Raw genomic sequence first — 14,384 nt, forward strand, 5'->3', positions numbered from 1 at the left:
AGAATCCTTCCTTAAATCTCTATTTGCTTTGCTTAGCTCCGAAGTATCTTGATCTCACCTTGTGGGCTTTGTCCTTTGGGCTTCATTGGAGGGTGGATGTGCATGAACGGGCTTCTAGTCATCATGGCCTTTGGTCCTTTGTTCGGGCTTTGGCCTTCGTCTTTCTTCGTGTTACCGCGTGATCATGGGCCTCGTCATTTCATGCTCCAAAATTGGCAAAAAACCTGCAAAAATGAAGTACCTCCAAAATATATGTGCAAATGTGAAAACGACCAATTATTGGGCCGAGGTTAGGATGGTTAGTGATTTTGATATTAAATTCATGCCATTATCAAAGTTAAACAGGGGATAAAATGGATACTTAGGGAACGCCAACACCGGCTATTAGCTCTACACCCAACCCTCACGTGGGAGACTACAAAGGACGGATATGGCTGTCACCACCTGCCGCCTACCCCAACAGACCATGTAGAAGGTATGAAAACAATGGTAACCTCTAGCCCAGACACCACATCTACGCTATCGATTACTACTCTAGCCCCGACTCCGTCCACGACTCGAGCCTTTAGACTAGAGCAACCGTCACGAGAACGGACGATGATCCCGCAAGCAAAAGATAACGAAAGCTTAACTCAGATAAGAACTCAACAAGTAGACGATAATCCGGATACTTACTCGAAAGAGACTCGTATCCACCGAGGTACAAGCAGAGGGAAGCTGACAACTCCGGCACTCCTCCCGAACTTCTCCTCACACACTCCCTACCCTACTCTACAAGATAGCTCTAAGGTGGACTCTCCCCTTCTCCTTCTTCTCTCCAAAGTGTGTCCTCTTGTGAGGGGTGAGGGAGGCCCCTTTTATAGCCCAAGGAGGTCGGTTCCTGCCAGAATTAAATATGGAAACACCTTGAACCACCTTCAGGAGGATAAGAGCGAATCACCAGCCAAGACGCACCTGGACTGGTGTCAGTCCAGGTTCGGCCGACCCTGTGGGTCGGCCAGCCAGCTCCACTTTGGTGCCTCTCGCACCGCCTTTCGTCCTGGACACTGCCAAGTGGACCCCATCTTGTGTATGTCGGTGCCGGGGCTTTGTACGTCGGTTTTCTCTGTCAAATGGGCCCTTCTTGTAAGTGTGACGCAGGATTGGATCTTTTATGCATCTATGTTGCGTCTTGTGTATGTTTTCATTTTATTTCACGTATGGGTGCCTGCAAATCACAATTCACCAAAACTTGTGGAATTGATTAGTTATAAGCCCTATAACTAAGTTTGGTTATTGGAATGACATGAAAAGGTACATGCGTTCACGATTGATTTTATGACTTAGGGACCATCAACGTTCCCCCTCCCCGAAGAGCCTGGGTGCCTCTCTCTCCCTCCCTCCTTGGACAGCCCCGGCGTGCGTGGAGTTGTAGCCCCGGTGGTGGTGGCGTCTCTCCCTCCTTCTCCCGACCCTAGCGCAGCATTGCCTCTCCCTCCCTCGCTCTCTCAAACCTCGGCAAGCGAGATCCTCAATGGGTTACGGTGGCCCGGGCGAGGTGGCAGGGCCCGAGGACCCCAAGATGAGATCCCTGCTATGGTGGAGGAGCAGGTGCTGGCCATGGCGGACGACAGCTGCGAGCGGCGGCTGCACCATGGCGAGAGATTCCGATGACGGCGGAGGGTACTGTTGCCCAGCTCCTCGCCCTCCACGCAAGTGGCCACTTCGCTCAAGGTGACTGGCTCCTCACCCGCGTGCGCGCCGTAGCATCCGGCAGCCCCGGCACGCATGCCCGCGCCACCGCAGTCGACACCGGCTTCTGCAACTCCTCCTCATCCTGCAGTGCTTCTTGAGGTAGGAGATCTGCGCGCGGTCGGGGAGGTAGGGGAAGCGGGCGAGGAGGCAGACGATGAGGTGGGTCGGGAGGTCTACCCATGACGTCGATGAGCTCTGCTCTAGTTTGCTTCCTCTCTCTCTAAGTCTCTCCCTCTCTCTGTTGGCTGCCATGTCAGCGCCATGCGGCGTTTGACCGCCAAAAACTGCCGCCACATCAACGTGAAATCCCAAAGACTATTCTCAAAAACCGTTCTCAGGGTGTAAATTGACCGGTTCGTAAAGTTGAGGTACCTAAATTAAAGGGTTAGGAAGTTGGGGTCAAAATTAGACTTCGCGAAGAGTTGGGAGGCCAAAAATGGACTTTTCGATTAGACACGCAACGTTAGTATTACTAGATTGATTATAATAAATATTTTTGTAATATACCCCTTTCATTTTATATACTATATTTTTGTAGAAATTGTTAGTTCATTAAAGCGTAGTCTTGGACCATGTGGATGTCCTAATTAACTTATGGTAAGAGGGAATAGCAAATTTTGTCCTAAACCGCGGGTAATTGTCACACCTATGGCGTTTAGGAAAACTATTAGACGTAAATCATCCGCAATATTATTAGTATGTTGCATGTGCATTTTTTTGCATCTAATTGTTTATGAAAAGGAAAAAAAGAAAATATAAATTTTATGCTCAAATATTGTTAAGTATGTCAAATTCATCAATTGTGACTCATAAACATGGTTGAAATCTTTAGTTTAGACATCACTAACACAAAAATAGAAGTGTTGGAACTTCCAAAAGTACCTATTTTGAGAAGCTAATTAAAAATATATCTTTGCTAAACATTTCAAATTTGATCAGCAGCTAATTGATATTGCAATGTATGTACTTTAATATGAATATGATCTTGTCATGTGAAAACTTAATTTAATAGTTCAGAGTGTTAGTCAAATATTGGACCACTGAAATGTTTTCCAAGTCTGCGACCTGACAGCCTGAAACCACAACTTTAGTACCTTCTTTCTCACAAAAATTTATATGTAATAAACATTCTAAAGTTTCTACTCAAACCTCTAGCCCTATGTGTAGACCGAGAAGACGACTTTAAATATTTCTAAACCTGAGTTAAAGTCGGCCAAAAAGAATAGAAAAGAAATGCACTGCAGATCTGAATTTTTTCCTGCAAACTCGAGTTTTAACTCGAATTTGATGTCAGATATCTCCAAAAGCGTGCAATGAATCAACAAAAGTTGAATACAAGAACTGTCCTCCTATGTTACAACTCAAACTTTTGTATTGACCAAACCTCGAGTTTAAACACAAAATTTGTGAAAATTTGAATCAAAACATAGGTGGTTCACAGCAGAAGTCAAGTTTGTAGCTATTGTTCTTAGCCACTGTTCGGCCATCAGGATGTCGTCGACCTTCTGTTTGTCGAGCTCGGCTGCAGCACGGACCACCATAAACTCGCAGTCCGAGTCCGGGCAGCTATCTCCTTTTTCCCTCTCTCATTTTCCTTCTTTCTTCCAATTCGTGACGAGCAGACCAAGACCACCATGACCGCCGGTGCTGCTCCGGCCAAATCCGTGAGCCCGAAGCCATAGAAACCAAATCGCCACAACCACGCCTCCACCACCAATCTCCCCCACTTTTCCCACTGAGAAGCGACCTCAAGATCCTGACCATTGGATCGCCATGGAGAGCGCCTCCGCCCATCACCGTCGAACTCCTACCTCCGGCCATCATTCTCATCATCCAACCACAAAATAGATCGCTAGTGAGCCACTAATGCTCGTGGTCTCCTATTTCGCGATGTTCGCTATCGGTTTCGTTGGAATGCGGCTATGCCGCTCGTCTGCGCCGCCGTGGGCACTTCTGCTCGACGTCGGCTATTGTCGGCTTGTCTTTTGGCAATGCCAAGTGGTGCTGCAAGAGCTTCGTGCCGCAGTGAAGCTGCTGGTGCCATCCCCACCGTTGCCAGGAACGGCCAGTCAAGGTCCGGCCATAGCTGGCCTTGACTGGTCTAGGTCTAGTTGACTGCGCGCGGGTCTGGGTTCTAAGTGACTAGATGTGTACTGGGTAGCGTTACGGTTGGTAGAAAAAGTTTTGTAGGTTTATTTTGATTTATTGATTTCTTGTACATTGTCTAATAGGCTGATAATGTAGAAAATTATAGAAAAATGATAAAAATGTGAATCCGGTTTCTTTGGCTCTGGTAAGAACATATCTACATGGAAAAATACTAGATGTGGTTGACTGCCTATTCTATTCTTCATTTGCTAAAATTAGGCACATAATTAATAGTTCTACTGGCACATATAATCAATAAGTCTTTACAGCATATGAAGTGGAGGCATATAATTAATAAAAATACTTCAGATCACTCTAAATATTACATAGTTTAAATGGTACACAAATATAGAAAAGGTAGCTTCAATGGCATCATAGTCGCACGTAAGATAGTTCTTTGCACTCTTCAAACACAAGAATGTCGATATCAAGTCCAAGTGGAGGTATACCCCAGAATCCCTTTCCTTCATCCTCGGTCATATTTTCGACGCCGATGATCTTCCTTTTTACCTGGGAGTACCGCATGTTTGCCCTCATTCACTAGGTCCTTTGCATAGAAGACTTGGACTACATCTTTGCATAGAATACTTGGACTACATCTTTAGCCCATATGAATGGTTCATCCTTATACCCTATCTTCCTTAGAACACTCATCAACCTCTCCAAAGGAAACATCTGATACAACAAGATTGGACCAAGAGCTTTTATCTGAGCAACAAGGAGAGTGATAAGATGCACTGATATATCAAAGAAAGTTGGTGGAAAATGCATTCCGAGCCTGTTAATTGCATGAATTAGGTCTGCTTGCATGCAGCTTGTCAAGTGTGTTTAGGTCTATGACCTTGTGTGAGCTGGTTCGTACCTTGAATCAAGTATGTGAAGTCTAGGCGTCCAGCCCTCAAAATTTAATGAGCCTCCATCATGACTTCTGATGAGAAATTATCCTAAAATAAAAAAAATCTTCATGATAAATTCATAGAAAATGCATGATTAATCCTAAAATAAAGGGCATGAATCCAATGGATTGTTAACCATTAAACTAGCACAAGTTGTTGCACTCAAACAACCAAAAAGAGTAGCCCTCATGATGAATGTTCATGAGAAATTTTCCTAAAGTGAAGAAAAAGAGACTCTCCTTGATCAATTCATCACAAAATGCATGATTAATTCTAAGATAAATGGTATGAATCCAAAGGATTGCTAGCCACAAACCTAGCGCGAGCCAGGAGGTGAGAGGATGAGGGGTTGGAATTTTGCCGGTTCATAACACAAAACGATGGTGATGTGCCTCATCACCACCGGTTCGTGTTACGAACCAGCGGTGATACCCTACGGCACCATCACTAATGGTTCGTGTTACAAACTGGCGGCGATGAGGTGCATCACCACCGATTCCAACAGCCGCTACGGCCACCAACTTTGGAACCGGTGGTGATGAGGCATCACCGCCGGTTCACTTTGAACCGGCGGTGATAGCTCGTTTGCAATAGCTAGTTTACTAGTAGTGAACAAAACCTGTCAATGAATACAATTACAAAAGGATCTATTCTTAGCTCAAGGCTGTGATTGGCTGAGATAACCGATTGATAACTCAAGTCACAACAGATCGAGTCGAACCAACAAATCTAACTCCAAATCATAAAATCCAACGGACCTAACCAAGACAGCCTAGATGATAAAATCAAGTTACACGAATCGACCGATAATATTGACTATGACAAGGTACAAGATTTGATCAATTAATATAAGACCAAGATCGCTAAAATAATCAGCTATCTAGATCCTCAGAAAAAGTGTTAGATAGCAGCCGATAGATCTCTGATCAAATTGTGAAATCTAATAGAAACCCATAAAAGATTGTACCTAACCATGACAGTCTTGTGAGGAATTAGATGAGATCGATAACTGGTAGATACACTAAATGAAATTAAAGTGATGTATCTAATCTAATAAAGATGATACTTACGAGCAAACTAGAGGTTAGATCTAACCTATGCAGCTCTGATTGCTGAAGAATACGTCAAGTTCTACTCTACTCCTACTCCTAGGATTTTGACGTGACGCCGAAAGAAGATGTATGATTGATGTGTTGTCTTACAAAGCCCTAAGGTCTACTATTTATAACCTGATAACTTAGACTCCTGGCCTATCATGACTTAAACAGATTTGTTCTAAAAGGAGAAAACTAAATCTACTATATTTACAAGATACTTTCAAAAAGAGTCATCGGACCATTGGATCTTCTGAAGACACTATCCTCTCATACGAATCTTGGCCAGCTTCCTGCGCTGCCATTGACTAATCTCTTGACCATACCTTGGCCATGCCGACATCAGCTCTGACTAAATCTTCTGATATCTTGAGCCGAATGGGCCATCGGCCTTCCCGAGATTCTTCATCGGCTCTATTTTTACTTACCAAAATTATTCTTGAAAATTTTGATGTCAACAATAGTGTGCTATTTTGACGATTATTTGCTTCAGAATATTTTGTTGTCCATATTACATTGTACTTTAATTGATTTATCTATGTTCTATTTGTATTTCTATGTTCATAAATAGTTTATTCTTGAGAAAAATCTTGGTAAGTACAATTGAAATACTTTATAGGTAGCTCTGATAGATTATGTACCTCACCAGAATGTATTCGTAACCTTGTTTGGTAAATTTATTTAGTTTCTAACTTTAGTGACACAAATTTTAATATAATTTATAAATATGATTTTAGTATTTATTTATTTACTTTGCTAAGGCTTTGTTGTAATACTTTAATTTGTTCAGTTAGCACCAGTAATAGGTATGTTTGTATTGTTTAATATGTTCCATATCTGTTCGCACCAAACTTTGGTAATTTTATTGCCAATGGAGTATATGGAGGGAGGTCTATGATTTGATATCAAGGAAAGACACAATCGATTAAGGAAACTTTATTAATAAGGACTCTATGTTGACGGTCATTATTTTACGTTTTGACCGTCAACTTCTCGGGAAAAATGAGATTTTACACTATGTTCCATGCATATTTTATTTAATTCTAACAAGTTCCACAAGTTTTGTATGAGTTGTGCTTGCAGGAGATCACAGCCCAAAAATGGACGAAAACAAAGAAAATCCAGGCCAGGCCGGCCGGCCTGACACCTCAACATACATGGGTGCATCCTTGTTACAGGAGCAATGTGACATGTTCACAATGCCCCTAAACCAGGGATTGGCCTCTGATTCAGTCGGTGGACCCGGAAGGCATGGGCATCAACCAAAGGACCCACAAGTCAGTGCCCAGATGATCAAACGTCGATGATACCCAACCCAGGAGCAATCTCAGGCCTTGATTTACAATGTCATTAAATGGAGCGTCGACAGGCTCCGGAGGCCTTGATTTACAATGTCATTACATGTGGCCACTCCCTAGGCTGGCCGGCCTAGGGGAGGCCGTCCAGCCCCACTTGTCAGCCTCTGAAGACACGCTTTCACATGAAGTCTAAGCCAAGCAAAGGTAGTGTACACCTGTAGTACCGGCCACTAAACCGACCTTGAACTACTATAAATAGGGCCCCATCTTCACTTGTAAACACGCACCAAAAGGAGTTCTCTCTTCTCTCATTTCTAGAGTAGGATTAGTAGTTGGGAGTTAGAGTCGAGTCGTGCTTGTCTCGGGGATCCAGAGTCGTCATCGGAGCTCGGTATAAGCTCTTGTATCTTTTCCTTTGACTTTATTAATATAAGTAATCTTCTTTGTTTACTTCGAGTCAGCTTTACTTTCCGCAAGTCGTTTACCTTTCCCAATACGAGTACTTGTCTGCAGAAGTAATTTACCTCTAGTTCAGTTTAAGTTATCTTTCATGTTTGTTGGATCTTGTCTTACAGATTTTCTCGCGCCGGACTAGTGAGCTCAAGTTAGTTCACTAGGTTGAGGGCCCGTCAAGAGAAATCCTAGTACCAAGTGCAAACGTGGTGTCTGACTTAGTGCTAGCTAGAAAGTGTGTTCCACCCTACGGTACCGCAGTGGTAGTCAGCAAATAGTGACAGCCTTGTCCGTCCTTCGTAGTCCACTATGTTCAGATGTTTTCATAGCAGTAGTTGCCGACTGTTGTCGGACTCCCTTCTCATCCCATTCTGAGTCCTTCTCTGAGGCCGCGGAAGTAAGCTCCAGGTTCTCTTCATCAAGGAAGAAGCTTAGGTCTGTTCTAGCGAGGCTAGATCAGTAGTTTAGAAGTGTATCAGGTGTCCTTTCTCGCTCGTTGTCCTCCCAGTTGCTACCTCTCTAAGGTATAGAGTCTCTTGTGTCAAACGGTCTTTGCCTGGCCATTTATCTTATGGATTCATCTGGCTTACCCCTGCTGAATTAGTCGGTCGATATAATCAGTAAAGATTGTCATTACGATTTACGATATACTTTACCATAGTGCTTCCCTGAGGATTTTCATGATACCCCGAAATACTCCATGGTGAAGTGCTACACCGGTGATTCTGTGCGTTTGCGGAATACCATTTCATATTGAGCATAAGAGACACCGGCACTCTACAGAAGGGAAATTAAAGTCCGTGTATCTTAGTGTTTCCTTTTGTTTAGATATTTTTTATTAGGCAAGTTTTGTTGAAATATTTCTTGTTAGGCAAGTTTTGTTAGTCCAGGGTATAAATGTAAGCCCCAGCTATTATATCAATCATCTCCCGATCAATACAACTTTCAGCACATCGCCACCCTCTCACGAGGTTTTCTCTGACGAGTTCTCATTTTCGCGCATAGGCTGCATCCATTGAGTTCAACCTACAATGATAAGTGAGATCCGTCATCTTCACTTGCCCTAGCATGGCTAGGACTTTCTCAGTTAGGTCTGATATTATAATCGGCTCGACACAAGCGTTGCTTATCTGGTATATCATCTCTAAATTTAATTGTATTGTGTTTAGAGATGGATCAGTTTAGTTAGGACAGTCTCAGCTAGATTCGATCTTCCATCTTAATTGATACATCTCTACAATCTTAATGTTGTTTTAATTAGATTAGGTATACCCATCATATTAGAATATTCAATTATTTATTTAATAAATAGTTGAGCCTGCATTGTGGTAAATATTTTAATTAAGTAGACTTATGGCTTAGTAATAGGTTGTTAATGATCAACTGTTTATTTAAAATTGTTACCGCTGTATTTAGCCAGTTTTTGTTCTTGTTTAAGCCTTGCATATCATTTATTTTGTAATATACTTGCTCAGAACAAGACCAGTTTAAGAATTTTCCAAAAGATATTCAGAAGTACTAGGTGTATGATCCTCTAGTCGGCTACTGTGGAGTTTGAATGATCCGCTGCAAATGACCAAATGCGATCTGAAACACTTATTTATTTATAATGTTGTTCACTTTCATTGTTATATGAGTGTATTGTAATTTTGATCCAAACGACCTCGATTATTACTTCAAAATCAGATGTGACACCTAAACCTTGGGCTACGGAAATGGATAAAAATAATCAAGAGTCTTATACTACCCTAGGTAAGAACCACGTCGCCGACGAGCATGGTCCCGGCCGGGTGACAGCGTGCTTAAACAAGACCTCCCGGGCTTCCATGGAGTACACGCCCCAGGTGTTGCCGTCGTCCCGGAGGCACGAGGAGCAGTACCGCTTCTTGTCGACGAAGTAGATGCAGTTGCTCCTGCAGCCCTCTGTCTCCGACGAGCGCACCGAGAACGACGACACCGGGCTTACGAAGAGCGCCCGGTCGCTAGACAGCTTCTTCACCTCCGTCCAGCGCCGGCCGTCCACGTCCAGCCGGTACACCTCGAAGCCAACGATGGAGAGGTTCTCATCAGTGATGATGTCGTGATTGCAGAACGGGACCCCGCGGTGTTCCACGGAGGCGAGCACTCGCCGGACGAAGAGGACCTCCCCGTCGGACTCGAGCAAGTGGCCCGTCGCCATCGCTGTCGCGAGAGTGGGGAACAGGTCACACAGGCTCACCACCGGGAGCTTCTCGATAAGAAGCGGCGGCGGCGCAGTGGCGTCGATCAAGGACACCTGCCCGTCCCTGTCCAATATGTAGAAGCGGCCGTTACAATTGACCACTGACATGATGCCGTCCGTTCGATGCGCGGCCGCCGGCGCCGCCACGGTCCACTTCGACCACTCCTCGCCGCCGCCAGCCCGCCACCAGAGCACGAGGTGATCGGTGCCAATGGAGATGAAGGAGTCAGCATCACCGCCGGAGGCAATAACCGGGTCCCGACATAGCCTTTCGCCGTCGAGTTTCCGCCGCGCGCCGGTGATCGGGTTGACGAGGAGGACGCCAGTGTCCCACCAGCACCAGTTGGCGAAGGCCAGGCAACCACTCGGCGTGGCGCCGACGCACCGGAGGCCGTTCGTGTCCGCCAAGAGCACGCGGTTCGGGATCACTTGTGCCGGAGGACCCCCGGAGTCCATCGGGACGGAGACGACGACCCCGCGGTGGTCGGACTTGTTGTCCGGTGGCAGGTACACGAACAGGTGGGGGACAGGCCTCGCGAGCCGCTCGGAGACGGCGGCGGCCCAGGACTTGCAGACGGTGGCGAGGCGCGCCGACGCGAGCGGGCTGATGCTGTAGAGGATCTTCTCGGTGAGGTGGAAAGGGAGCTCGACGGCAGGTCCCCCGCCGCCGGCCTCGCCGCTCCTGGCGTCATCGGCGTCGGTGCCTGAGCTTGATGACTTGGCGGCGGCCTTGGCTCTGATCGGCTGCATCATCACTAGCATTGGCTAGCTAGAAACTCTTGGGCACGAACCCTAGTTCTTGCTCCCCGGATCTTGCGAGAATAGATCCTTTTTATTTTCTTTGGCAAGCTGGCAGGAGCTCTGCCTTTCATTTATAGGTGGAGATCGAGAAGGTTTATATGCAGAGAAAGCAAGGGGTTTAACTTAAAACCCAATATAGAGCTGAATCTTTTGTCAAGAAAGACAAGACAAACACAAAGGAATTCATGGGACCCTAAAACTTATAGGAGATCTACTCTCTAAGCTCTCTTTTTCTGTTCTAGCAGATCTTCCATGGCACGCTTGGGACAACATGGAGTGGTGGCTGAGAATCGTTCTGAAAACTCCTCCTTGCTATTCGTCCCTTTTAAAGATTCCGCATGATCCAGATGCAAACAGCGTAGAAAGCCCGGGTGGCGGTCCTCCGGACTGAAAGCTAGCTTGTTGTGTGGATTTGTGGGGAACGGGATAGATGGTGAAATGTTCCCAGACAAGGACAAGCATCCAGACTGTGTTGGAGAAAGGGCCTTTGCAGGCAAAGGTGTTGCAGGCAAAGGTTCAACCAGTTTTTTTTTTTAATAGCAACCAGGTTTCTTGTGTGGCCCATAACACAGAACGCAAGACGTTTGGTAGTGCGGCCATTCTTGATTAGCAAGGTTGTCAGCTGTTGGAATTTCGTCATGGACTAGAGTCCAAACAAAAAAAAGTGGCACTTGTTAATTCCCAGCCTTTGCTTTTCCAAATCAAGTTGTTACCTTCTCAGACTTATTTGGCTTTCCAGAATAAGTTGTTTTCCAAGCCGACTTTACCGAGTAGTACTCGCCGGTTTGTGTCCAGCGCCATCTGATGGACTAGTCTTTACATCTGTGGTTGCAATTGAACATATATCTTGGATGCTTATCCATAGGGAGATGAACTCCTCAAGGTGTGTGGCATCTGTTGTTTTCCCCTTGAGCTTGCGAATCCATGCATTATTTCTTTTTTGAGGAAAAGGTTCATTATATTTCTTGTATTATTATATGTCATACCACAATCAGTGTTTCTTAACGGGTTTTCTAATGACCAAATGTTGTTATATGTAATTTCTAAGTTCCTCACTAGTTTTTAAAATTACTGATAAAATAAATCTAAAGCGATATATAATTTGGAATGGATGGAGTAACATGGGTCTAGGATATGGTGGTACCGGTGATCCAACAAATTAGCATGATATAGAGATATGACAATGGCATAAGCAAGGTGTCGTTCGTCCAAATGCATCAACTTTGATGTTGACAATAATATGCTTAAATAGGGTGCAAATGGGTGATTCTTAAATTGGAGAAGTACTACAAATATTTGAACTAATAAAGAAGGGTTGGAGGCAGGGCGTAGCCAGGAATTTATTTTTTCATTATTAGGAGGGGCCAACCGTGCTAATTTATTTAAAATTTTGATCAAATTTCAAATTTTCAAGCGACCTAGCGCGTTCGTGTGTTGATCCGTAAAAAGCGTCAACAAGGTCAAATTGACTGGCACGCCGAGCGCACCACACGCGTGCCTTTGGGTTCGGTACGTCGGAGCAAAACAGATCTTCCCGGCTTTAGCGTACGTGGAGCGCGGAGGTTCCCCGTCCGGCGGGGGAATTTTTCGCGTCATCGGTATCATGTGTGTATTGTACTTGTAATTTATTTGCATGGATATTGTCGATGATCACTTGTTACGTTTGTGGCCGTCATAATGCTCGTAAAACAAGGGAAGCTCTTGCGTTTTTTTTCGTGAAATACTGAATGAAATTCTAATTCTGTTTACTACTTACTGAATGACTAGTACTGCATGTACAGGATTATTGCTAGGAACATGTTACTACACACATCTAGCCTGTAATGTTAGCTCGTTTGGAATTGATCATAAAGAGTGAAAGTTTTAGAGACAAGAAATTTAAATGCAGCACGTTTGATCATGAAGAAAATGAGATGGAAAATCAAACAGCCATTTATAAACAAAAGAAATCAAGTGCTCGTGCATATATATCACCGATTTTGCCTCTCCTTATTGCTTGGCTACAATTACAGAAAACTGATAGGAAACTAGAGACCTCTATGAGATTATAGCAACCTGGTGAAGTTGTGCGTTTAAGGGGAGTATAAGAAAACCAAGAATATAAGGGAAAGGGGAATGAATTGACGCTATCAGAAATCCTTCGAGAGATACCCAACCATTTTGAATAATAGAGATCAACCCCCCTCTAAGCATTAAGGAACGTTGACTTAGATCATCAATATGGTAATTTTTTCCTCATAATAATACATCGTAATTTTTCCTAATAATAATAATAATACATGGTTCTGAACATCAATTAATGCTCTAACATTACTTTTAAGATATCAATCGGTAACCGTATTTGGTCAATTATCCAGTCAGCTACACGTAACGACAAACATATCCGTTAACATTGAGGTACACGTGTGTAACAGCCCAAAAATAAATTGAACAAAAATAGAAATCAACCAAATAATTTGAATGAAATCAATTTGGTTTCATTTGGCTCTTCTCATGTTTTTGTGCATAAAAAATCTTTTTGTAAATAAAAGGAAATGTTAAGTAAAAGATGAATAACACCATAAAGAATCATAAAGTTAGTTTTGGTGAACTGTTTACAAAATTTGAGTTGCTTGCGTCGGGACCAGTCCGAACGGTTAGACCGGTTATGATAGGTCATTATGGGTTAGTGCAAAGCAGAAGGTCCGCTTGCAAGTGGCGGACGGTCCGTAGGATCGGATGTCTGAACGTCTGGCAGCGGTTCGGATATCCGGACTTTTAGAAGTGTGGACGGTCCGCTCTAACACCAGACGGTCCGCCCCTTCTTTAGTGAAACTGGCCAACGGTTCGGCTGTCCGAACGCTTTGGCTGCGGACAGTCCGCTACGATCGTTTTTGGACGCCTGACGGTCCGCGAGTGTCCGAACCAATCCACTGCATCTCCTCTCCTCCCGCGTGACGGTCGCTCGTTTCATTTTGTGTTCAATATTAAAAGTAATATTCTTACTGACATGAATAAATCAGCAGCACAATAATCCAGTACGTGATGCAATAAATGACACTAACAAATCGAGTTCATGACTAAAGGATAGAGCTAGCAACCGAACGACATAACAATGGTCCAATACATGACAGTACACTAGAAATCCAATACTTGACAACATTGTTCATGACTAATCCATACAGCAAGTAACTGAAGGATACTACTGAGTGCAATGAGGCCACTTTCCCTTCCTCAAAGCATCAGGATTCTCCTCCATTGCTGCTTTTGCACAATGAGCACATTCAAGTTTTTCTCCCTCACCTCCCTTGCCACAGCTTCACACCTCATTTGCCTTTCAGCTTCGCGCTCCTTCTTTGCTGCCTCCTCTTTGCACCTCCTCTCCACCCGCTCCTTGTGCTCTGCATCCCACTGCTTCAACTTCTCCATCCATTCTTTGTCTTCCTGTTTGATCTCAGTGTCAATCCACTGCTCAAAATCACATAGCAGGGGAAAAACATTCAACAGTTAAAAATTTAATCAAACACACAAAATTTGTTATGGAATAAATAAGCGCGACACTCCTCTTTGCACCTCCTCTCCACCCGCTCCTTGTGCTCTGCATCCCACTGCTTCAACTTCTCCATCCATTCTTTGTCTTCCTGTTTGATCTCAGTGTCAATCCACGGCTCAAAATCACATAGCAGGGGAAAAACATTCAACAGTTAAAAATTTAATCAAACACACAAAATTTGTTGTGGAATAAATAAGCGCGACACAC

At 44.1% G+C, this 14,384-nt stretch overlaps 1 long non-coding RNA gene across 1 annotated transcript; it reads right to left on the reverse strand.

Annotated features, from left to right (window-relative positions):
- Window positions 1-13,639: 13,639 nt before the first annotated feature.
- Window positions 13,640-14,290, reverse strand: LOC120653987. Its single transcript, XR_005666921.1, has 2 exons — window positions 14,198-14,290; window positions 13,640-14,000 (listed from the first exon to the last, which is right to left on the reverse strand). It is a non-coding gene; the product is annotated as an uncharacterized LOC120653987 (long non-coding RNA).
- Between the last annotated feature and the right edge of the window lie 94 nt (window positions 14,291-14,384).

The sequence above is a fragment of the Panicum virgatum genome, chromosome 1N, assembly GCF_016808335.1.
Source record: "Panicum virgatum strain AP13 chromosome 1N, P.virgatum_v5, whole genome shotgun sequence".
NCBI lineage: Eukaryota > Viridiplantae > Streptophyta > Magnoliopsida > Poales > Poaceae > Panicum > Panicum virgatum.